This window comes from Acomys russatus, chromosome 10, assembly GCF_903995435.1.
Source record: "Acomys russatus chromosome 10, mAcoRus1.1, whole genome shotgun sequence".
Classification (NCBI taxonomy): domain Eukaryota; kingdom Metazoa; phylum Chordata; class Mammalia; order Rodentia; family Muridae; genus Acomys; species Acomys russatus.
In genome coordinates, this window is record NC_067146.1 from 56,670,522 (window position 1) to 56,695,360 (window position 24,839).

The 24,839-nt window shown below is 43.3% G+C and overlaps 1 pseudogene; it reads left to right on the forward strand.

The window, feature by feature from the left end:
* Nucleotides 1–3,760, forward strand: part of LOC127194149 (40S ribosomal protein S8-like) — a 98,682-nt pseudogene extending 94,922 nt beyond the window's left edge.
* The last annotated feature ends 21,079 nt before the right edge of the window (nt 3,761–24,839 follow it).

The following is a 24,839-nucleotide window of genomic DNA, read 5'->3' on the forward strand; positions in this document are numbered from 1 at the left end:
TTTTAGGTTGTGATAAATCTTGCCTAAAAAGCAAGACATTCCTAGCCAGAAGGCAGAAAACTCGCCACATTCCACATAGATCCACGCGTAGCTGTAAATGAGTTGTCAGGAGGCAACTGGGGGATTGATCTGCAGTGACGAAAAGGAAGAGATAGATGACTGAGCAGCTATTTCATCTTAGTGAGAGTTCCTCCAGCAGGAAAGTGCAGAGTATTCCGCAGGCTAAAGAGACTACAAGGCTCAAAAAGCCCAGAAAGCTACTTGACTCACAAGGCCTCTCCCCAAAGTCATAAAACCAGCAGACAGTTGTGCCAGAAGACTCTTTTCCATGGAGCTGCATTCAAACTCTGTGCAGAGCTCCAGGGACACAAGTTTTGAGTTATCACTCATGCTGGGGCAAGCTTTTCCATGACACAGCAGCTTTAAGTCACCCCTCTCCTGTTAAGTCATCTCTCCTGTTAAGTTCACTCTAAGTAACCTCAGTGAACTTAATGGTTGTGCAAGATTAGATTCATGTGGGATCCTTTTCTTGGTCTGTGGGTGTCCTATCTGAAGTGGACAGATCTGTGTGTCTCCACAGGAAAAGTAACACAACAGATGATTGAGAAAAGATCCCCGCCTGGCTCTGTGGCGCAATGGATAGCGCATTGGACTTCTAAGCAGCCTTATTCATAATAGCCAGAACATGGAAACAGCCTAAGTGTCCCTCAGTAGAAGAGTGGATAAAGAAACTGTGGTACATATACACTATGGAATACTACTCAGCTATTAAAAACAAGGAATTCCTGAAATTTGTGGATAAATGGATTGAGCTAGAAATGATCATAATGAGTGAGTTAACCCAGAAGCAGAAAGAATCAAATGGTATATACTCACTTATATCTGCATACTAGCCCAAGGGGCATGTCCCACGAAAGCCTTCACTTACCAGGAAACTGGGACAGAGGGGAAGGCATCCTATTGGGACTCTAAATGAGAGACGCATGGGAGAACAGCAAAATAAAAGGATCCAGAGGGTCCTAGAAATCTACAAGTAGAACAATATGATAGGCAGATTTGGGCCCAGGGGTCCCGCTCAAACTAAGGCACCAGCCAAGGACAATACAGGAGGTAAACTTTAAACCCCTTCCCAGATCTAGCCAATGGTCAGAATATTCTCCACAGTTGAGTGGAGAGTGTGATACGACTTTCTCACATACTCTGGTGCCTCACATTTGACCATGTCCCCTGGAGGGGGAGACCTGGTGGCACTCAGAGGAAGGACAGCAAGTAGCCAAGAAGAGACTTGATACCCTATGAGAATATATAGGGGGACGTAATCCCCCTCAGGAACAGTCATAGGGGAGGGGAATAATGGGAAAATGGGGGGGGGGGAGGAATGGGAGGATACAAGGGATGGGATAAACATTGAGATGTAACAAGAATAAATTAATAAAAAAAAAAAAGAGAGAGAGAGAAAAGATCCCCAAATATGGACTGCATGTTCAAGTTTTCAATGTGTAACAAAAATAGTTAGATTGTCACCAACTTTAACCCTTCATGTACAAGACTAATGATTCAGATTGGTATATGACACTTTTGTAGCTGTGCACTTTTAGTCTAATGACAACTAAATGTTATCAATTCTTTCACCAAAATTCAGATTGCAGCTAAGTTTGCTAGAACACATATTAATAAAGCAAAGGAACAGACCATGGTCCCCAGGCTCAACTCCTGATTAGAATCACCCTCAGGGCTATTAAAATACGGATGCTAGAGACCTATCCCCAAGACAGTCTGCTTTAATCGAGCTAAGGCTCAGTCTGGAATTTGGAATCTTTTTTAAAAATCCCAAGTGATTCTATTTTAGAGCCTGAACAGAGAAGCAGTTTTTAAAAAGGAGGTGGAATAATGGGTGTGGTGATGCACATCTTTAATCCCAGCACTCAGGAGACGAGGCAGGCAGATCTCTGTTGAGTTCCAGACCTACCAGGGATACATAGTGAGACCCTGTCTCTCTCTCTCTCTCTCACACACACACACACACACACACACACACACACACACACACACAAAATGTTATAGAAAAATACTTATTAATACAGGAAAACTCTATTAACACATTAATGAAAAATTTTGCACAACAGTATTTATACTTTATAAATATATATGTGTAAATAAATATATGTTCACATGTGCATGTATGTGCATTTTGAGAAGAGATTTCATTATATAAAAATCACAGCAAAACCACCATGAACGATGTAAGTTACTTACTGAACCAACATGTTAAAAAGCTTACCACTTAATGCAGTGGTGGGGTAAATCTTTTTTCTTATATTTGGTTAACTGTATTTTCTATAAGAACATGTATTACTTAAGTGTTTTCATTTTGAAATGATTTTTAAATTAAACTTACTTTGAATTAATATACAAAATTCTATACCAGTGAATTAAAAATAACCGTGTGAGTAAAAATTAAGGCCTTAAGTTGAGGAGTAAATTTAATAATCTACTTTTTGTCTTGTCATCTTATTTATTTCTATATTCCCCCTTCTTTCTTTTCAACCCCTATCTCCAAACCTAAGAAAGAAAAGATAAAGGAAAAGAGAGACATCCCTAAGTCCAATCTCATTCTCTCTAAATAAGACCAATAGTAACCTATAACCAACTCCCAATGAAAATAAACACTTATAGCCCAAGAAAGCAACCAAAAACCTACCCAACCCCTCCTTAAGGGAAATGAAGTGTTGTTCTCTTCTTGCTGATTTGAGATGAATAATACCTTGTAGGGGCACAAATAAAATTGGGTGAAATGGTTAAATAAGCTAGGAATAGTATTTGTGGTCCAGTTTCTAAATGTTGAGAAATTCCAGGCTTAATACATAATATTTTAGAGTCTTGTTCTTTAACTATCATGAAAGTTTCTATTTGAAAAGGAAATATGACTATTAAGAAGGAAATACATACAGTGTACAAGGCTGTAGAAATCCAGAGGGCAAGAAAGTTCTATGGGAGACGGAAACTAGTGGGTGTGGAAGTTACTGTGATCTCAGATGCAAAGGGTGGTCCTAAGTAAGCATGAAGAACCTCATGCCGGTTATAGAAACTGGACCGTGAGGCTTTGTGCTTCCTTTTTCCAGCCAGCACTGAGCGGTGGACATCTCTTGGTACAACTGGCACAAGTGCCGAAAGACCGAAGACCGAGATAAGAGAAAGCCCTACCACAATTAGTGGAAGTATGAGCTAGGACAGCCTGCTACCAACACTAAGATTGGCCCTCGTCGCACATACACAGTCTGAGTTTGAAGAGGCAGTAAGAAGTACCGTGCCCTGAGATTGGATGTGGGGGGCTCTGAGTGTTGTACTCATAAAACAGGGATCACTGATGTTGTCTACAACACATCCAATAACGAGCTTGTGCGCACCAAGACCCTGGTGAGGAGCCGCATCATGCTTATTGACAGCACCCCATACTGACAGTGGTACAAGTCTCACTATGCACTACCCTTGGGCCACAAGAAGGGGGCCAAGCTGACTCCTGATGAGGAAGAGATTTTAAACAAAAGAAAAGAAATCAAAGAAAATTCAGAAGAAATAGGATGAGAAGAAAAATGATGCCAAAATCAGCAGTCTTCTGGGAGAGCAGTTCCAGCTGGGCATGCTTCTTGCCTGTATTGCCTCAAGACCAGGCCAGTGTGGCAGAGCGGACGGCTAGGTGATGGAGGGCAAGGACCTGGAGCTCTATCTGAAGAAAATCAAAGCCCGGAAAGGCAAATAAACCATTCATATCTCATGTAATAAAGGTGTTTATTGTTCTATTAAAAAAAGAACCTCATCCATGAGGAGAGATGCCCCTGGAGTATCCCTACCTGGAGACAATGCTTGCCAGTCACCACTTGAGACTGAGTACAGCGCATATCCATCATCTCTTCCTCACACTCCCAAGGACAGAAAGACACCTACACACCTACACTCCACAGGTAACTCCATACTCAAACTAGCAAGACACTCATCCCCCACTCCCACACTAAAGACATTCACCTTCAGCCCTATACACTCAGACTAAAAAACGCTAGCCTTCTACAGTCCAGCGAGCATAACACTGGTCCTCTATGGCACTCAGTTACAAACACTCACCCTCAACACTGAACGGTAATGGCTACTGCCCTCCATATCACACAATGGAGACGCTCATGCCCATGTTCAAAGTAGGAGGATATCTGCTTTCCACGCACATTCAGATGAGGTAGACACTACAGCATACTCTAATGGCTGCTTTTATAATGAGCCCTTATAATGGCTGGTCATCATAATGACAGATTCATAATGAGAATCCAGAGCAAAATGTAAAGTACAAAGTTTTGCAATGTACAAGTTTATTTGAAAAATATGCAAGAAAAGAGCATGAACACAAGGAAAGTTTCAGACAAGGCAAGACAAACTATGTGGCTACCATCTATAAAGAGATTCATGTCATTAAAGAAGAGCTGTGTCCCTGTGTTGAGGAAATAAGGAACACAGCTTATGTAAAGCCCTAGGTATAAAGAGGCAAGTGCTTTCTAAATATTTTTCTTTAAAAAAAAACTACCTGATGGGACAGAGGGGAGGACATCCTATTGGGGCTCTAGGTGAGAGAAGCATGGGAGAATGGGAAAATAGAAGGATCCAGAGGGTCCTAGAAACCTACAAGTAGAACATTATGATAGGCAGATTTCGGCCCAGGGGTCCTGCTCAAACTAAGGCACCAGCCAAGGACAATACAGGCAGTAAACTTTAAACCCCTACCCAGATCTAGCCAATGGTTAGAACAGTCTCCACACTTGAGTGGAGAGTGGGATATAACTTTCTCACGTACTCTGGTGCCTCACATTTGACCATGTCCCCTGGAGGGGGAGACCTAGTGGCACTCAGAGGAAGGACAGCAGGTTGCCAAGAAGAGACTTGATACCCTATGAGCATATACAGGGGGAGGTAATCCCCCTCAGGCACAGTCATAGGGGAGGGGAATAAGGGGAAAAGGGGAGGGAGGGAAGAATGGGAGGACACAAGGGATGGGATAACCATTGAGATGTAACAAGAATAAATTAATAATAAAAATTTAAAAAAAAGAAAATTGTCAGTAGGACTAAAGTTTATGGAATGCATGTACTTGTAATGGATGGGTGGGTTGGTAGATAGACAGATGGACAGATGGATACATGGTTGAAAGGATGGGTAGATGAGTGGCTGGGTGGATTAGTGGAAGGAAGGAAGGGAAGAAAAGGCAGGAAAAGAAAAAGGTGAAGGAGGATATCAATTGCAAAAATTAGGCAAAAAATTCTTTGTAGTGTGTAAATTTTCTATTAATCATTTCAGAGAGATACCTGCTCTTGCATGTTCATTGCTGTTCTTTTCACAATAGCCAGGAAATGGAAACAGAGTAGATTTCCATCAACTGATGAATGGATAATAAAAATGTGATTCATATAAAATATTATTTATCTGTAAAAAAATTATGAACTTTGCAAGTAAATAGATAAAACTGGAAACAATCATTCTGAGTGAAGTAGCCCAAACTCAGATAGATAACTACCACAAGTTTTAGCTCATATGTTGATGCTAGTTTTGAATCTTTAGATATGTTTGCTTAATCTGGAGTAGGCATAGAAGGCAAGACCCTTAGAAAGGGGCCATGAGAGGAGAATTCAAAGAAATGGGGATAGAATCCAAGTGGTATGAATAGGAGAAGGGGATTATGGAACAGGAAGACCTTAATGAGATTGAGGGATACGCGGGCAGGGTAGAAGATGAACTGTGGGAAGGATGCCACATTAAAAACCACTGAAACACTCTGCAAAGATGACTTCATGATTACAAGCACTTGCTGACCTTCCAGAGGGTCCAAGTTTGGGTCCCACAACCCACATTAGACAGCACACAACCATCTGTAACTTCATCTCGGATAGGTCTGATGCCTGTGGCTTCTGTGAGCATCTACACTCATATGCACATACCCACATACAGACACACACAGATATACATAATGAAAATAAAACATTATAAATGCAAGATGTTTGAAAATTCCTTATAAAAATCTACTACTATAGAAGCTTACACACACACACACACACACACAAACATGTTTTTGCTCTTTAATAGAAGGACAATGCCTTCCCAAGATACCATAGGCTGTCAAATGAAAAGTTCAGTGCCAAGTACGAGTTACCTCTTTTTGTGTTGTTGGTCAATAGTGTCTCATTGATGCCACCCCCCAAACTTATAGGCTATGGACCCTGCTGTCGGCTATGATCCAGAACTTCACAGTAATATCCTATTGCTGAAGACACCACATATCTGAATCATAGGATGTGGAGAAGTCAGGCTGGTACTGACTCGAAGGTTTTTTTATTTGAATATTATTAATTTATTCAAATTACAACTCAATTGTTATCCCATCACTTGCATCCTCCTGATCCTCCCTCCCTCCTGCTTGCACCCTATTCCCCTCCCCTAGGTCTAAGACCAAGGGGGACCTCCACTCCCACTATATGGTCATAGGTTACCAAGTCTCATCTTGGTAGCCTGCTTAGTCTTTCTTTGAGTGCCACCAGGCCTCCCCAGCAAGGGGAGGTGGTCAAATATGGGGCACCAGAGTTCATGTTAGAGTCAGTCCTCGCTCTCCACATAACTGTGGAGAATGTCCTGTCCATTGGAACCAAGGACAATACAAGTAGTAAACATCAGACCCCTACTCTGACTTGAAAGCTTTATCCCTGTTGACTATCTTTCATAGTGATGGAAGGTTCTGTGCATGTTACCAGGAGAGAACATCATCAACAGTCTTGTCCATCTGTGAAAGCCGTGAGCTACAATGACACCTGGTCTGTCAAGATACTCCCACTGATGCAATGGTGACAAGATGGTTGTGAGGAGAACAAACAACTTTACGATTATATTTGAAGTCCACTCCACAGGGTGGAATCTATATGTAGTACTATTAACTGAGCCAAAAAGCTGTGGCTAACTAAGTCTCAGGGCCTATACGAGAAGGCAATACCATTATTTTACTAGTAGCTGTGACTACATGCACAAGAGTAAGCCAACCAAAATCCCAGCCTGGATGGGATTATGAAGTCCCACTCCTGTCAGAGGAGCTATTGGCAACTGATGGCTACCAGGGAAGACAGTCAGTTTTCTTCAGGGATGTGAGTTCAGAGAAGCTAGCCACGCTTCAGTGGCTAGGCCACAACAGTGCCCATACAGACAGCACTAGACGGACTCAATGAGTGCAAGGGAAAGCGGGCAGGTAGAGTGCTGGAAAGAATTGGAGAAGAATTAGCATGAAGAGAATGGAAGGTAGATATGGTCAACATACATTATATGCATATGCGAATATTAAATAGTTTTAATTTAAAAAGAAAACCTTGCTCTAAGCCAGTGTTTTTTCATAAGCAAAATTATTTTCAAAGAATACACTCTTTTGTTCAGGACACTGACAAATTTTAAATTATACTGAACCAAAGCAGATACTAATTATGGACTGTACTTCAAAGTAGCACATCGCTGTTATACGGTTTGAAGCTGAAGTACCCCTTACAGATTCAAGTATTAGACGCCCTTTCCATATGGTGGTGCTATTCTGGGGATTAGTAGGTCAGTAGGGATACCATAGGGTATATAGGCCAGCCCACAGCTCAGGCTGCTCTCTTCTTCCTGGGCCATCATAATGTGAGGACCTTTGGCCACATGACTTCATACCCATGGCATGTAATGCCAGGACATGGCTACTAAGATAGACTAAAGTCTAAAACTATGAGCAAAAGTAAATCTTTCTTCCCTCAGTTTGTCAGTTATTTTGGTCATAGTGACGCAAAAGTAACTTGTATTTTAAAGAGTAGTGCCTAGGAGTGGAACCACAGCCCAGGCCTAAGCCAAAGCCATACATAGTCTTAATTACTTCCTATCACTACAGTGATAAAATATTCCAACAATGGCCAATTAAAGGAGAGGAGTTTCATTTTGGCACACAGTTTAAGGGTGTATAGCCCATCATGACCAAAGAGCCATGTGACAGGAGTTAGAGGCATGACATAGTCATCAGTAAGAAACAGAGAGATAAGTGCTATGCTGATAGCTTCTGCCCTTATGATGCCCAGGACTCAAGCCCAGGGAATGATGCTGCCTCCCATCCAATTAGCCCAGTCAACAGTTCCTCACAGACACACCAAGAGGTACACTTAGTCAGAGTGATCCCTCACATGTGTGCCTGGAGGCTGGTCTCTGAACTGATTCCAGAAACTGCCAAGATGACAATCCACACTAATCATCACCACACATAACTGAAAACTGCCGCCTCCATCTCTCACCCTTTTATTTGAAGAAGAGAAGGAAAAATGCAAGCACAAAGCTCAGTGGTTTGTGTCCCAGACCAGCCTGCCAGCCAGCACACCTAGGCCTGGGGCAAGGTGAGTGCAATCTCAGGCTCCTCCTCTACGCTTCGGCTCCAGCTAAACCTTCTTACAGAACCCAGAGTAGAACACACACCTACAGCACTCTGTCATAGGGTCTGCTTCGCTTGGCTTTTCAATAACCTACAGTCCAATTAGCTCTGTCCTATCAATAGAAACCAGACAGGCCTGAAGAAGAGCTCAGGCCACTGAAGAAGGAAAGTATAATGGTTTAATGTAGAAGAAAAGAAAGAAGTGTTATAGTGAAAGCCTGTATACCTCAGCTTTCACATAGAAACAATAACTCCAGTGGGAATAGGAGTAGAGAAATTTACATCATTTTCTAGCAAACAATGTGACTATTTGTCTGTGTCGAAAAAATTCAAATAAAACTGAATTTAGATTAATTAATTTGATAGAGATTATTTTAATACAGCAGAATAATCAGTGGCATGATTATTACTAGCTGCTTTTTATACAAATTTACAATAAAAATTGATATTTAAAAACAGGAACAGATACCCATAGATAGATCCATCAACCCTTACCAGAGAGAGTTGCAATAGATTGGAATCAACACAGAGACCCACAACTACATAACGTCCAGGAAGTGAGAGACTTTGGAGCATTCAGTCCTAAATGGATGTCTTCATCAAACTCCTCCCCTCAAGGCTCAGGGATCTGTGTGGAAGAGGAGCCAGAAGTGGTGGATGACTCCAAGGAAACAATGTCTTTCAGACACAACACGACTGATGGACATGTGAACTCACAGAGACTGTGGCAGCATGCAGAGTTAAATCACACAAAACCCCAGCACTGAGAAGAGGAAGTGGACACATTGTCCCACCCCTAGATAAGAAGCTATTTATATATGATACCTGCTTAGAAAGGAAAAATTAATTTTCTCCAGTGGAGTGTCCACACTGCAGGACAGGCTCCATGCCAAGGAGAAGTTGGTCAGCACAAAGTGGACCAAATGATTTTGCTTTGGTTTTTGAGTTTTGGTTGTTTATTGTTGTTGTTTTGTTTTGTTTTGCTTTGCTTTTGGGAGGAGGAGGGGGACTTTCTATTTTGTTTTAGTATTATTTTTGTCTTTCTGGGGTTTGATTTGTTTTTATTTTCATTTTTGTTTTGTAATTTTGAAGTGAGAGAAAAACATGAAGTTGGGTGGGTAGGAAAGTGGGGAGCACCTGGAAGAATTCAGTGTGGGAAAATAAATAATGGCACAGAGCATGGTGGTAGTGGTACACACTTTTAGTCCCAACATGCAGGAGGCAGAGGAAGGTGGATCTCTGTGAGTTTGAGGCCAGCCAATGCTACTCAGGGAAACTCTGTCTCAAAAAAGTAAACAAAAAACCCAAAAGAGACAAACAAACAAGAAGAGGAGGAGGAAGAGGAGGAGGACAAAGAGGAAGAAGAAGAAGAAGAAGAAGAAGAAGAAGAAGAAGAAGAAGAAGAAGAAGAAGAAGAAGAAGAAGAAGAAGAAGAAGAAGAAAGATGTGGAAAGCATCATCTTGAGGGTGCAAGTGCATTGCATCCAAGAGCCCAAGAGCACAAGAGCACAAAAGCAAATACAAACTATGATTGCCAAGAGAGCCGAGCACAGAAGGTAAGCCATGAACTTCACATTGGCACAACAGGAAAGGTGCCTTGAGGGTGAAACCTCAAACACTGAAGGCTCCTGCATGTAAAAATACAAACTTATTTAAAAGAGGGTACCCAAGATTGTGTTTCTGGGGTGTAATGCTGAAAGAGCCCCTCAGGGAGATGTACAGAGTTCAGCTGCACAGGAGCTCAGAGGCTCTAGCAACATGATCTGGCACAGGGCTAGGAAACACCTACTTTTCACATTGGCATATCTTGACATCATCAATGTGCTGGTTGTTCAGAATACAGAATGCAAGACGTAGCAGATCATAATGGCTTGCACCAAGGTTTTAGAGAAAAGCCTGACAGGCAAGACAACAAATGACAGGTCAGATTGAATGAGCTATGCAAGGACCTTTGAAAGAGAAGTCTAAGTTGCAATTGAGTTTCTAGGAGGTTAGAGATGCTGGGATTTTGGAAAACCTACTGAGGAAACTTTCAAGAACCAAGTAGAACTAACTATATCAATAGAGAGGTAACATGTCCTGCTAGTGGAAGGGTCATAGGAACAGGGCTGCCCATGTCCCTTAAATGACAGACACAGTGTGCTATATGAGTTAATGATTGCCTTACTAGACTTCAGTCTGCCTTCAATCTACTATTTCCTTATTTACCGTCCCCCACGCCCACCCCCTGCCAAACTCTTCCTTTTTTCATATCTATGTCAGTGGAGCATCTTCACAGCACTAACCTGAACAGTGTCTAAGGCAGGTGCCTCAGTCTACCCTGGAGATAACAACAAGCAGTGCACAAGTCTTCTCGAGCCAGTCTGTCTTTCTCAAATATTCTGTGGCCCTGGAACATGCTCAGCCTAGGCATAAAAAGACAGCCAAAAGTGAAATGATGGGCAGAGCCCCAAGATAGCCGAGGGTGGAGTTATGAATGTAAAGTCATTAAAGTGCATTCTGAATTGTTTCACACAGTATCCCCATGGGGAAGCCCAAGTGTCTATTGCACATGCCCATGTAAGGGTGCTCTCCCTGATAGAGATGCCCATGTAAGGGTGCTCTCCCTGATAGAGATGCCCATGTAAGAGTGCTCTCCCTGATAGAGATGCCCATGTAAGAGTGCTCTCCCTGATAGCGATGCCCATGTAAGAGTGCTCTCCCTGATAGAGATGCCCATGTAAGGGTGCTCTCCCTGATAGAGATGCCCATGTAAGGGTGCTCTCCCTGATAGCGATGCCCATGTAAGATTGCTCTTCCTGATAGAGACGCCCATGTAAGAGTGCTCTCCCTGATAGAGATGCCCATGTAAGAATGCTCTCCCTGATAGCGATGCCCATGTAAGAGTGCTCTCCCTGATAGAGATGCCCATGTCAGAGTGCTCTCCCTGATAGAGATGCCCATGTAAGAGTGCTCTCCCTGATAGAGATGCCCATGTCAGAGTGCTCTCCCTGATAGAGATGCCCATGTAAGATTGCTCTCCCTGATAGAGATGCCCATGTCAGAGTGCTCTCCCTGATAGCGATGCCCATGTAAGAGTGCTCTCCCTGATAGAGATGCCCATGTAAGAGTGCTCTCCCTGATAGAGATGCCCATGTCAGAGTGCTCTCCCTGATAGAGATGCCCATGTAAGGGTGCTCTCCCTGATAGAGATGCCCATGTCAGAGTGCTCTCCCTGATAGAGATGCCCATGTCAGAGTGCTCTCCCTGATAGAGATGCCCATGTCAGAGTGCTCTCCCTGATAGAGATGCCCATGTCAGAGTGCTCTCCCCTGATAGAGATGCCCATGTCAGAGTGCTCTCCCTGATAGAGATGCCCATGTAAGAGTGCTCTCCCTGATAGAGATGCCCATGTCAGAGTGCTCTCCCTGATAGAGATGCCCATGTAAGAGTGCTCTCCCTGATAGAGATGCCCATGTAAGAGTGCTCTCCCTGATAGAGATGCCCATGTCAGAGTGCTCTCCCTGATAGCGATGCCCATGTAAGAGTGCTCTCCCTGATAGCGATGCCCATGTAAGAGTGTTCTCCCTGATAGAGATGCCCATGTCAGAGTGCTCTCCCTGATAGCGATGCCCATGTAAGAGTGCTCTCCCTGATAGCGATGCCCATGTAAGAGTGTTCTCCCTGATAGAGATGCCCATGTCAGAGTGCTCTCCCTGATAGAGATGCCCATGTAAGAGTGCTCTTCCTGATAGAGATGCCCATGTAAGAGTGCTCTCCCCTGATAGAGATGCCCATGTCAGAGTGTTCTCCCTGATAGAGATGCCCATGTCAGAGTGTTCTCCCTGATAGAGATGCCCATGTCAGAGTGCTCTCCCTGATAGAGATGCCCATGTCAGAGTGCTCTTCCTGATAGAGATGCCCATGTAAGAGTGCTCTCCCCTGATAGAGATGCCCATGTAAGAGTGCTCTCCCTGATAGAGATGCCCATGTAAGAGTGCTCTCCCTGATAGAGATGCCCATGTAAGAGTGCTCTCCCTGATAGAGATGCCCATGTAAGAGTGCTCTCCCTGATAGCGATGCCCATGTAAGAGTGCTCTCCCTGATAGAGATGCCCATGTAAGGGTGCTCTCCCTGATAGAGATGCCCATGTAAGAGTGCTCTCCCTGATAGAGATGCCCATGTAAGGGTGCTCTCCCCTGATTGATAGAGATGCTCATTTAAAAATGTGCCCCCTGATAGAGCCACTGTGGTTGTACCATCAAAGCAACTGTATAGAGTCCCTGGCTGCCTTCATGTTCTGTTGGCACTGTTTGAAACTTTCAGCCATTTGTGAATAAGTACCCTGAACTCAGTTTCAGTGGGTTTTCCTGATAGTATAGCTGGCTGTTTATGGGTGTCCTCTCTTGTGAGTGTATTCAGGTGCTCTTTAGTAAACTGCTTGTAAAATCCCAAGTACAGTCTGAGGGTTCCACTCAGGAAACTCACATTCAAACATAGACCTAAGGGAGGGGAATAGGGTGAAAGCAGGAGGGAGAGAGGAATGGGAGAATACAAGTGATGGGATAACAATTGAGTTGTAATCTGAATAAATTAATAAAATAAAAAATGCTAAAAAAAAGAAAACTTACACACACACACACACACACACACACACACACTCCTTTTCATCAACCATGGATGACCTAACAGTCAACCTGTGGCTGTGAGATCAGTGTGAAGTTCTATCAACCACGGATGTACTCACGGGGTGTCCTAACATGTGAAGTTCTATCAACCACGGATGTACTCACGGGGTGTCCTAACATGTGAAGTTGTCTGAGTTGGTCTTGGTCCTCTCTACCACCCAAAGTTTAGCTTGGATGAATACAGACTGCACAGACAACACAGATATGAAATTTCAATGAAATAGCCTCTTGCAAGAGGCCTTCTACTGCAGGGCCTTTGCACTTACTCCCTTCAGGATATATTTAAACCTCTGTAAAATGCTGTAAAAATGTGTTACATAGAGAGTCACATATATGCTCTGACTTCTATGTAAATAAGGTTGAGGTTGTCCCAAAGGATTCAACTTTATCTAACTTGCAGAGGTCTGTCCTAACATTAGTCACATGCACCAAGTGCTGGTTCCTCATTCCAATATCATCCATCCTTCTTAGAGTGCCCTCTAGTCCTAAACAAAGTGTACCTTCCTCTTAGATTTTAAGTATAATGTATACATTAAAAACCTGTATATATTTAATGAATATAGTGTTATGGTTTGTTACATATATTTGTGAAATAATTGTAAAAATGACAATGAAATGCTGGATGTGCCTTTGTGCACTGTTATAAGCTGTAATTACCCACTTGATTCTACCTAACTATAGAATCTCAAAAGAAGAACTTTTATCTTTTGGACATTCTGTAGTTAGAAAAATCCATTAAATATCTAGTATTAGACCATTTCCTGGCTAGTGTTCGATTATTAATTTGAGCTGATGAGACTATATAAAATCTTACTGGAGAGGCAGCGGAAAAAGAAAAATGGAACCAGTCAAAGTCTTCCCTGCCCTTGGAAAATGCCCTGTACCAACTGGTTAGCCATTATATTATAGTTAATATTCATTTAATATTTTAAATCATTGATTATATTGAATTTCACATGTATCTGTCAGGCTCCTGTTACAAGTTCAACATGGACTAAACATTATGAAGGGAAAAAATACACCAAAGGTAAAATCCCAATTCCTAGTTATTATATATCTAGCTGGGAAAGCAACTTACTTACACATGAATTTTCATCATATTTGGGAGGGCTGCAGAGATGGCACAGTGCTTAAGAGCATTGGCTGCTCTTCCAGAAGACCCAGGTTTGGCTCCAAGTACCAATATGGAGGCTCAGAACAGCTTCCTCATTCCAGTTCCAGGGGATCTGACATTCTTCTGGCCTCTGAGAGCAGTGCGCACATATGTTATACATACATTCAGTTGACACAAAGATCACACACACACACACACACACACACACACACACACACACACACACACTGAAGGAAAACAATTAGATGTTCCCTGGAGGTACCATGCACACTAGTGCTTCACTTCCTGATTCTTCTGGAATGTTCTTTTCCTCAGGTACCTTAAGGATACCCTTGCTCAATGCATTGATATCTCTTCTAGAATCTTCTGCATCAATGGGGTATTCTCAGACCATACTAATAGCAGCCTTCCACCTGCCCAACCCTGTATCACCTGTAGGCATTCCATTCCAGTACCTGTCAGTGCTAACTAACTACTGATTTTCTGTAAACTAGAAGTTGTTATCTTCCCTCTCCATGGTGGAAGCCAAACTCTGTAAGAACACGAACTTGTGTGCTCACCCTTCAGCCCTCTTGTCTGCAAAACTGCCAGCTCACAGCAGATATTCCAGGAGCACTTCTTGAGTTAATGCTTGAGGAATGAATCATACAATGCCACTTACTTCATAGTCTGATGTCATGTGAATTAAGACCTTTTCCAGGAAAGACTGTACCTCTCCTACAAAACAGTGAACAACTCAGGAAACACAAGTCCTCTCTTCCAACATCAACTCATCCTTGTGAGTCATGCTACCAGGCTGTACCAGTTTGATGACTGGGATGACTGTCCCAAGTAAGCACTGAATTTATACAAAAGCAAGCATGTGTAGACTGCATCTGTGACCAGTGGACAATGACAATAGTGAGCACATTCTAACTCTAAAATCTATACCTAATAGGTACTGATGTTAGACATTCACACAATTGGTACAAATAAATTCCATATGCACATGAACTTTATTTTCTAAAGATAGATCCTGCTCAGTGTAGATTTTAAAAAGAGAAACAAAAGCAATGAGACAGCAATCTAATTCCCAATTACTCAGTTGCTCTATGATCAGAAACTGCCTTCTCTCTGCTGTGTTTTTCCACATTTGTGCACTGTGTTGGGGTGTGTGTGTGTGTGTGTGTGTGTGTGTGTGTGTGTGTGTGTGTGTGTGTGTGTTTCAATCCTTGTATTCAACATTGAGGATTCTGAATGAAGCTATGACGGGTCAAGAGAACTGGAGTGGAAACGCAGAGACTTTGGGTCAGATGGGTGAGGACCAGCTTTTCCCCGTTGTTCATTCTCTGATGCCTGAGATACCCAGCCCATTATGGCCCTTTCCAGCACTTCTTTGGATCTGCAATGTACCATGAAACATCTCTGGTCTGCACCTCGTATGGCGTGCTATCTAACGAGCCACATTCTAAAGTCTGAAGTTTAAAGTCTATGTGTCAGGACTGAGCATACAAGGAATCCCCTTTATTCCATAGAGGAGTTAGGGCCTGATAACACAGACTAACAGCAACTCTGTCTTGGCCCCTAGAAGGCAATTGCAATGACCACATTCTATGCCAAGAATCTTGATCAATTTAGCTGCCGGTGTCAAGGCCTTGGCCATCATCCACGTGGACACAGCTTCTGCTGTATTCTTTGTCTACTTGAGTAAACCTGTCTTCATGACACAGCAGCCTCTAGCTAAATGTCACCAATGAAAGCTTTTATCAATTTCATTAAATATTAAAACAACTCTACTATAAGAAGGATTCAAACAAACAAATTTTTAAAAAAAGAAAGAAAGGGGGAAACAAAGAAGGAAGGAAGGAAGGAAGGGGGAGGAAGCTGTGAAAAGCTTCCTCATCCTGGGATGGAGGGCAGCCCAGTCTCCCTTTAAAGAGCTATTACAGATCCTCCACGGTACACAGACATGAACTGCTCATAAAGGAAATGTTTTTCACTTCTGTTGTTGTCTGTCTCCCTCTGGCTGGAACTTCTGATCATGGCAATATACACAGCCAATCATAGGACATCTACCTACTGGAAAAGGGGCAATTGCACTGTCCTCAGGAATGCAAATACTGAGATGAAGAGCTCTGTTGGGTCAGGACTGTGCTCTCTCCACCTTCTCCATATGAGCCAAGCTCTGAGAGGACACTTCCACTGTATGACTAATTTCTTCTTATTCTAAGCTTATCCTATTGCATAATTTTTTCATAAACCACTATGAAGCTTTAAAACTGAGGTAAGAAAGAAAAATTTTACCCATGAAATGTTTTAGATGGTATAAAAAAATCCCCACCCCCAGTCTTTACCCCAGCCCCTAGGTACAAAGCAGGTTTTATTAACACAAGGCAAGTGCTCAATTTAAAGAGGACGGTGGGCATTAAAGCAGATTGTTTTATGTCTCTGACACGAATACTCCGGGCGGATGAACTATCAAGGCCTGGGTTTAAGTGTGATTAATGCCTAGTCCTTGGAAAGAATCCAGACTTATTAAATCTGATGGAGTAAAACAGCATAACTTTCTCGTATTATTTCCAAGAGATGTGATTAGCTTGGGCATAGCAGTGAATGAAACTGCGGGAGGGAGCCCTTCAAGGGGAGGAGAGCACCACTGTATTTACAAAGAATTAAACAGAGAGAGTGGAGCATTTTTAGCATGTACAGACAGAGTTCAATCCCCTCCACCTAAGGAGGAGTAAAGGCTGAGAACAGCCAACACAATCTTCCTGTGTGCGCTGACTTCCTTCACACCCCTAACAGCATACCTATTGGAGGAAGAGAGAGAGGATTAATAAGGCCCCTTTCTTCTACCTGAAAGGAATAATCAATACCCACTTGCCCACACACACAAGCACAAGATGTTACTTCATATGCTGGCTGCCCCACTACCACAGAGCAGAAGTGTGGTGTCATCACAGCCTGGTGTGGTTAGCTCCAGCCATTGATGATTGATGTCTGTGACAGTTCAGAGGCATTGTCAGTTTCACCTTTTCTAAGGTGTTGTTTGTCTCCAGGGCATATGGTTCAGGGACAGTGCACACTCTTCAATGTTTCCTTTGGTTTATTCTGAGTAGAAAAATTTCCAAGGAACCAAACCCACAACAGAATATTCTAGGCAGAAACTATTGGATACCCTCCAGCCCCTAGCCAGTACAAAAAAGCTACCTTGAATCACCCCAATCCAGGAGGAAATGCCAGGGAGAGACCAGAGTTCCAGTGGCCACTAAAAGACACATCCTTAGTCCACCATACCCTGTGTACTCTGCTGTGACTTTAAACTCTAGAGATCAAACTACTTGGATACTTGGATTTAGGCTCTGTTGTAAGAGATGGGAGTCTAACAAAAATGTTTGTACCATCAGAGCCCATCCCAGTCAATAACAAATCCCAAGCAAACCCGAATGTGGAAACGGAGGACCTCCCCCCAACTGAGTCTCTGAGCTGATAAAAGAATAACAAATACAAAAAAATCTGCCAAACAACAAAGCTTCAATTTATTATACATGCTCATCAGTTTAACCCAAAACCCTTAAAAGCCTGAGGCTGATCCAGCCCCTTTAATACCGGTCCTGAGCACGCCCGGATCAAGGCCCGGCCCAGCCTGCTTTGTCTGCGAAGATGAAAGCCAGGCGAAAACAGGTGAAGGCTTTTTTGAATCATCACCTGCAATTAAGCAAAGGAAAACCAAGAGGTAAGCTGAACTCCCTTTACAAAGACACCCCCGCAACAGGTGGACACTTGTGCAGATTGCCTGGTGCCTGTCTGCCAACACACTCACCAGAGAGTGAGCCTTCTCAGAGGATCCCTGACTGACAAATGTCTAAGAGGAAAAGTGCAAGCACAGTGCATGTGCACACATGCACACACACACACACACACACACACACACACACACACACACATGCACATGTGCACTCACACACACAAACCAGACACAGAGAAACACACAAATATACACCCAGATGCACACAGAGAGGTATACAAGGAAACACACAGTTGCACATGAAACACACACACACCTATACCGAAATATAAACAGACAATATACAAATTCACAGATACACACACACAGGCATAAACAGCAGACAGAGCAACATACAAGCATGCAGTTAGATGTACACATAGAAATGCCTTCAGGCAAAGTCACACACACAGAGACTCAAAGACTGGTATACAAAAACATATGATGTGCATACAAAGATACACATAGGTACACATGGTTACACACAGATACAACACAAAATACAGACTAGACACTCATTCACAGATAGACACAATATACACACAGACAACACATACCCTGATGCACACACATCTACTCCACCAAGTCCTAACAATCTAATAACCACTGCTGAGTCTTTTTTTTTTTTTTAAAGAGACAGGGAATGTGACAGAATATTTAAAGTGGCCTCTTTCAGGGGACTGAGATTTCCATGGTGCAGCTTCCTCGTTCTTAAAGAGCACTGTGACTCAAATGAGGTAGCTACACACACAACCATCGTGCCATTTTTCAGATTCTGATAGAAAAGTTCAGCAGGCTAAAGGTGTCTGGGGTTCACATTCACGGAGAAGCTGTCTTCTGTGGCACACAGATTGGGTTAATTTTGAGGGACTATTGCCTGCCTGGGCTCCGGCTGCCTCAATAGACATGGTTCTGCCAGCACCTGCTTGCCCCTCAGTAGCGTGGACAGTGGGCTCTGCAGCAGGAAGCAGGGTTTTTTTGTTTGTTTGTTTGTTTTTTTAAGGAAAGTTCCATAGAGAAGAAACTGCCACTGACGCTAGTTTCATTTCTGTGTGGGGCCACTGGAACACCCTGCTGGCCAGTCCTCCATAAGTTTTCATTACAATGACATGAGGGAGGCAGCCATGAGCCACATCACACCGCCATTTCATCGCATTCCTTATGGCAGCCACATCACATAGCATTTCTGATAACCAAGTCCAGGTGCTTAATATCTGCCTTCGCATCTGTGGCCACCCAGTGTCCCTGTTGGTTGTGACTTCAGAAACTCTTAAGTGAATCACAAACAAGAAGATACAAGGCTGACTTCCACCACAGTGACCTGACAACTTAATCTTCTTCTAAAGTCAAGCCACTTGTGTCAGATCTTTCAGACCTCCTCATTTTCCAGGCATGGCCTTCAACCTGGCAATCGGTAAGCAGGATCAAGCTGAAGTTGACGTATACCACAGGGAAGTTAAAGTGCTAATGCCTGAGACTATCAGTGACATGCTGGTGGGTTAGGAATCTAGAGAAACTCTTCTCCAGGGTGTGAAGAAGCAAGGGTTCTCTAATGTGTCTTTACTTTTAAATCTCCCAATCACTGAGAAAGCAGAGAAGGGAAGACATTCAACCATGGCCTCACATTGCTCTTGGGCTCCTTCCCCAAACATCCCAGAAAATCCTTTGAAGTTGTTCTTTTCCATCTCTTGGGGAACAATTAGGCTCAGTTTCCATCTCTGCTTTCTCTAGTCCGTTTTCCCTCTCCCTATCAGCTCTATATCATTCACCACCATCTGCTCCAATGTGTAACCCTTCTCACTCAGATATAATTTATGTAAAATTGGGTCTTCTGACCACAGCTGCTTCTCCAGAAGGGTCTGTGAGTCCCCAGACTTCCTAAACAATGATGATCACACAGTCCCAAAATGCCCTTCTCAAGGATTCTTTTCGGGGCTAGCGGGAATGTATGTACTAAGAATTGAGAAGCTAAGGTGTGAAGTTCACTTGACTTTCTCAGCCTCAACTGCCCATCTGCAGAAAAGGACTTAATAATTATATTTTGTGTGCCCTTTCAACACTGGTAGTCCATGGTTTATGAGAAGTTCAAGTAACAGTTTTGTTCTCCAGTGATTCTCAAGCAAGCCTAGGTCAGAGCTCAGAACCTCAGATCCCTGAGGTCCATACGAGATTTGACACAGTTGAGCAACAAAGTGTCCTCCCCTCTGCTCTCATAGGAATTCCTGGCAGGACTCTTAAGGCCTGCAAGAACCCATATGACAAGGGAAGATACCACATACTGTCACAGTAGACCCGGCATGAGGATGTGATGCTCTGTGAACACCCGTCAGATAGTCTGACAGCAACAGCAACTCAGCGCGGCACTGCAAGCTCTGCTGCTTCCGCCCAACTCCCTTTCTTCTGCCTTTGAAAGGAGGGCTAACAACCCATGGATTCTTCTGCAAAGAAACCATCCATTAAGACATTTCTTTCACCTAGTGACTCTGCCTTTGGTAGCACTAACTCAATACTTTTACAGTGTACTTCCTGTCTTCAAAATGTTCTTCTAGACTCTTTTATCTCCACCTGTGTTTACTGTGTGGTTTGCTTATTTTTAACTTTTAACATTCAGAACATCCAAGCCACTTGACAAGATGACCTTGGTCTTGCACCCAAGTCCCCCAAACCCACACAAAGGCTTACAAGGGAGAAGGTGACTGGACAGGAAAGTCCCTCCTATTCTTCTCATTCATACTCAGCTTCTGACTTCATCCATAGGCTAGCAGGCACAGGATGCCTCTCACCACATTGTTTCTGAAAACAAGAAAATACTGTGCCACCCTGAGCATAGTCCTGTGTAGGAGGTCATAGAGATGAAGGCCTGGTGACCAACAGGAATTTGACAACGGGCACCAGGGAGTGCAGGGAATGGAAATCATCTCTCTGCCGAGTGTAGGGACATGTGGAGGCTATGCTTGATCTGGAAGCCAAGGGAGATGGAAATGGCTGCATGTGAGGAGGGAGGTGCAGGTAGCCATACTCAGCACTGACTGACTGACTGACTGACTGACAGTCTTCTGCCCTGGCACAGGCACAAGGAGGCCACATATTAGAACCCACTGTTAGCCAGGAGTGTGAGCCACCGGTCTTGATGCCAAGTATATTAGATGCTCATTGCTGTGGCAAGATACGTACCTAAAGCAGCTAAGAAGGAAGGGTTCTTTGTTTCCATCATGGCAGAGGTGTATACACAGGCAAGAAGCACAGAGTATAAAAGCCAGTGCTCAGCTAGCTTTATTCAGTCTAAGACAGAGACCACAGTGCTGCTACCCACACCACAAGCAGGTTTTCTTTTCTAAGTTAAACGTCTTTGGAAGCACCCCCACACAGGCATAGAGGTGTGTTGCATGGTGACTGTAAATTCAGTCAGTTTGACAATGAAGGTTAACCATCACATCAGCTACAAAAAGGACTGACTCCCAGTCACCTGTGCTCACCAAATGCGGTAGATCCCAGTCAGGGGACCCAGCAAAACAAGCAGGATCCTGCCTCGTGGACTTTGTGTCCTAGTGAGTAAGTCTCATGGATGTCTCCCTTCCAGGCTGTGATGAATGCTATGGAGGAAAACTAATCAAGGAGTCAGCAGAAGGAACGAATGTGAAGATGCTGGAAACCTGCTTCCTTCCTTCCTTTCTTCCTTTCTTTTCATAAAAAGTTTAATACTTATAGTAAAACCATAAGATGGCACGGAGAAACTTCTCTCAGCATGCCGTGTTTAATACCTTATAAGTGTGGCACATTTGTGCTACCAAGAAGCCAGAGCACCCACAAATCCAGGTTTCAGAGTCCCTAGTTTCCCTGCAGGCCGGCACCATTATTCTCGTGTGCTCTTGTGATACTGGTTTGTTCATGTCTCTCTGGTTCATGAGCCTCAGTCCTTCTGAGGCAAGCCCTCAGTGGCCTTGAACTTTTGACAACACCAAGTGTCCCTCATTAGGGTTTGGTGTGACCCTGTTCTTACAGTCAGAAAGACAGACTTCAGCTATGCATTTTGGGGGAGACTCCTGAGGTATGGATATGCTGTCCTCAGTACCCTGTATACAGGATATGGTACTCAAGGCATGTCTGAAGGAACATAACCCTTAAGGGAAGATCTGAAGGAGACAAAGGGCTGACACATGCAGACAGCTGTGAGGAAGCTTTCTGAACTATATGTAATAAATGCTGGTGCCTTGAGATAGTCAAAAGAGCCTGAGCTACATGGATGGAGTGTAGAGAGTGACCGGAAGTAGCACACAACATCAGAGACAGCATGGGCACACCACAGTATAGTAAACGGGAAGGAATGCCACCATCAGATAAACCCTTCGTGTGCATTAGGGATGATCATAGCCACCAGCCCACCTGCTTGAATCTGTGGCTTTTCCCTACATGGGTGCAAGAAACAACAGATTCTGTGACCCCTGCCTTCCAGCACACCTAAAGGAGTACCAGGTGCACAGCACTTGCCTTGAGCCACATTAGCTCTTAAATTTTTGAGCCAAAGACTCCAGAAGAAACGAGGCACTGTGGTGGCACTGGATCTGGAACCAGAGCCTAGAGACAGACCTTCAGCCCTAAGCAGAGAAACCAGTCTGTCGAAGGAGAGGCTGTGATAAAGACATAACAGCACAGCCATCCATGGCGCAAACTTCTGACCATTTGACCCCACTTCCTGCTCACAGGAGTCTCAGCTGTCTCTCATTTCCTGTCTTTGGCATTGATGAGTTCCCTAGATCCTTATTCTAAATGAAGCTAGTTTGAGGGGATTTATGGTTTGTGAAACTGAAAGAACTCTGTAACAAGATTAACTGTGAATGCACAGAGGACAGAGCAGAGGGCAGGAGGCAGCTGTAGGTGGCCAGCTGAGACGCTTCAACAGTGGGTGCCATAAGTAAATGAACAACTTACCCTGCTTACTCCCTTCTCTGCCCTGTGCACTGAAGTCACCATTGATAAGGTATAAACCATGGGACCAAAGTGTACAAAGTACACCCACACTGTAGGTAAGGGTGTACTTTGTACTCATCATTTACTGGATGCACTTAAGATTAAAGTGAGCCCTAAAATACAATATCCTAGCCCTATGGAAGCATCTCTTGGGGGCGGGGGCAGAATCCCAAGTACAAGATACCTAGCAATGGAGACCAGTTCTGACTCAGTTACCCCTCATCTGTCACTCAACTCCTCTCACCTTTGTGTTCACCTTAAGCCAAGTACGTGGCAACTGTAGCATAATGCTAACACAATATCCTTCAGATAAGGTAGTAACTTAACAGAGGAAGAACAGGAACACACGTCTCTTTCTTCCATATTCCTGCAGAAGAATTTCCGGTTGCACATGAATCAATTTCTAACTTGGGATATAGGTGAAATGATATGCAGCATGTTTGACGAGGGCTGCGGAATCCATGCTTCTGCCACCAGCATTATGACTATGATTAAACTCATGCTGCTTCTCAGTCTGGCGATTTCTGTACTTTTCCCAAGACGATCTGGCCAGCTATCAAAAGACTCGCATAACATTGGGCTATGATGTGAGGGTTCAATTGAGGAATATTTACTTTAATTTCCAGATTAGCAGTGTCTTAGTTATTTTGCTATTGCTGAGACAGAAGACCATGACTAAGGCAGCTTATGAAAGAAAGCATGTAATTAGGCGTTTGGTTACAAATGGTTAGAGTCCATTTTAGGAAAATGAAGTGACTGCAGCAGGAACAACTAAGAATTCATATCTCCAACCAGAGTAAGAAACAATGGTAAAATGCTTTGCTTAAATATTTAACACAAAAGAAGGGGAGAACAGCAGAGGAGGATGGCAGACCTGAACTCAACCATCTCAGTAAATTTACTAAACATGGATTTACTCCACTCACAAGGCAGAGGTTGCTAGACTGGATGCAAAATAAAGACCTTACTGCACGCTGTCTCCATAAGTATGTATGCTGCGTCATAAATTCAAAGATACAAAAAAGAGGATATGGTGAAAGGGTGTTCAAATAAACATTATTACTCAACAGGAAGAGATGTGTTGCGTAATGACTAATGTATAAGAATACTCAGACAAATATAGAGATATAGCACTATTAGCAAAAACAACGAATTAGGCACGCATGTATGTAACCAGATACAGCAAGAAAAAACACAAGCCAAATGCAACAAGAGGAAATAGACAAAGGACCACGGGTAGATATTTCACAGTTCTTTACTCCATAATCACAGACTGAGTCAACAGAAAACTAGTGAGGATGCAGAAGACTTCAACAGGGCTATCAGAGCTGCTGGGAGGGAAGCCCCCTGGCCATGGCCTGCCTACCATGGGATAATATTAGGGTCCATCCCAAGAACCACAAGTAATGAAAAGGGAGAAAGCATTTGAGATCTGCAGACAACAACAGAAAATCCACATTCTTCATCAACACGTGTGGAGTGTTCACTACAACAGGCCACATGCAGGCCACAAATTAAAGTTCACTATATTTAGAAGACTCAAATCATTAAAAGTATGTTCTCTAACCACAGAAGAATCAGTTTTTAAATTGAAAAAGGAAAATACTTGAACATTATGCAATATAAATGAGCAACAGGTCAAAGGACCAGTCTCAAGAAAAATATACCTTAAACAAAGTGAAAATGAAAATGTAACATACTGAAATTTCTAAGATGCAGCAAAGGGAAGATATGGAGGGAAATTCACCACTAAAAACTTATATTAGATATAAGAAAGAGGAAAGTTGCTGACAGCTCTGGCAGATCCAACTCTGCTCTACTAAAGACCATGCCTGTACCTGGAACCCCAGATAAGACCCTGCA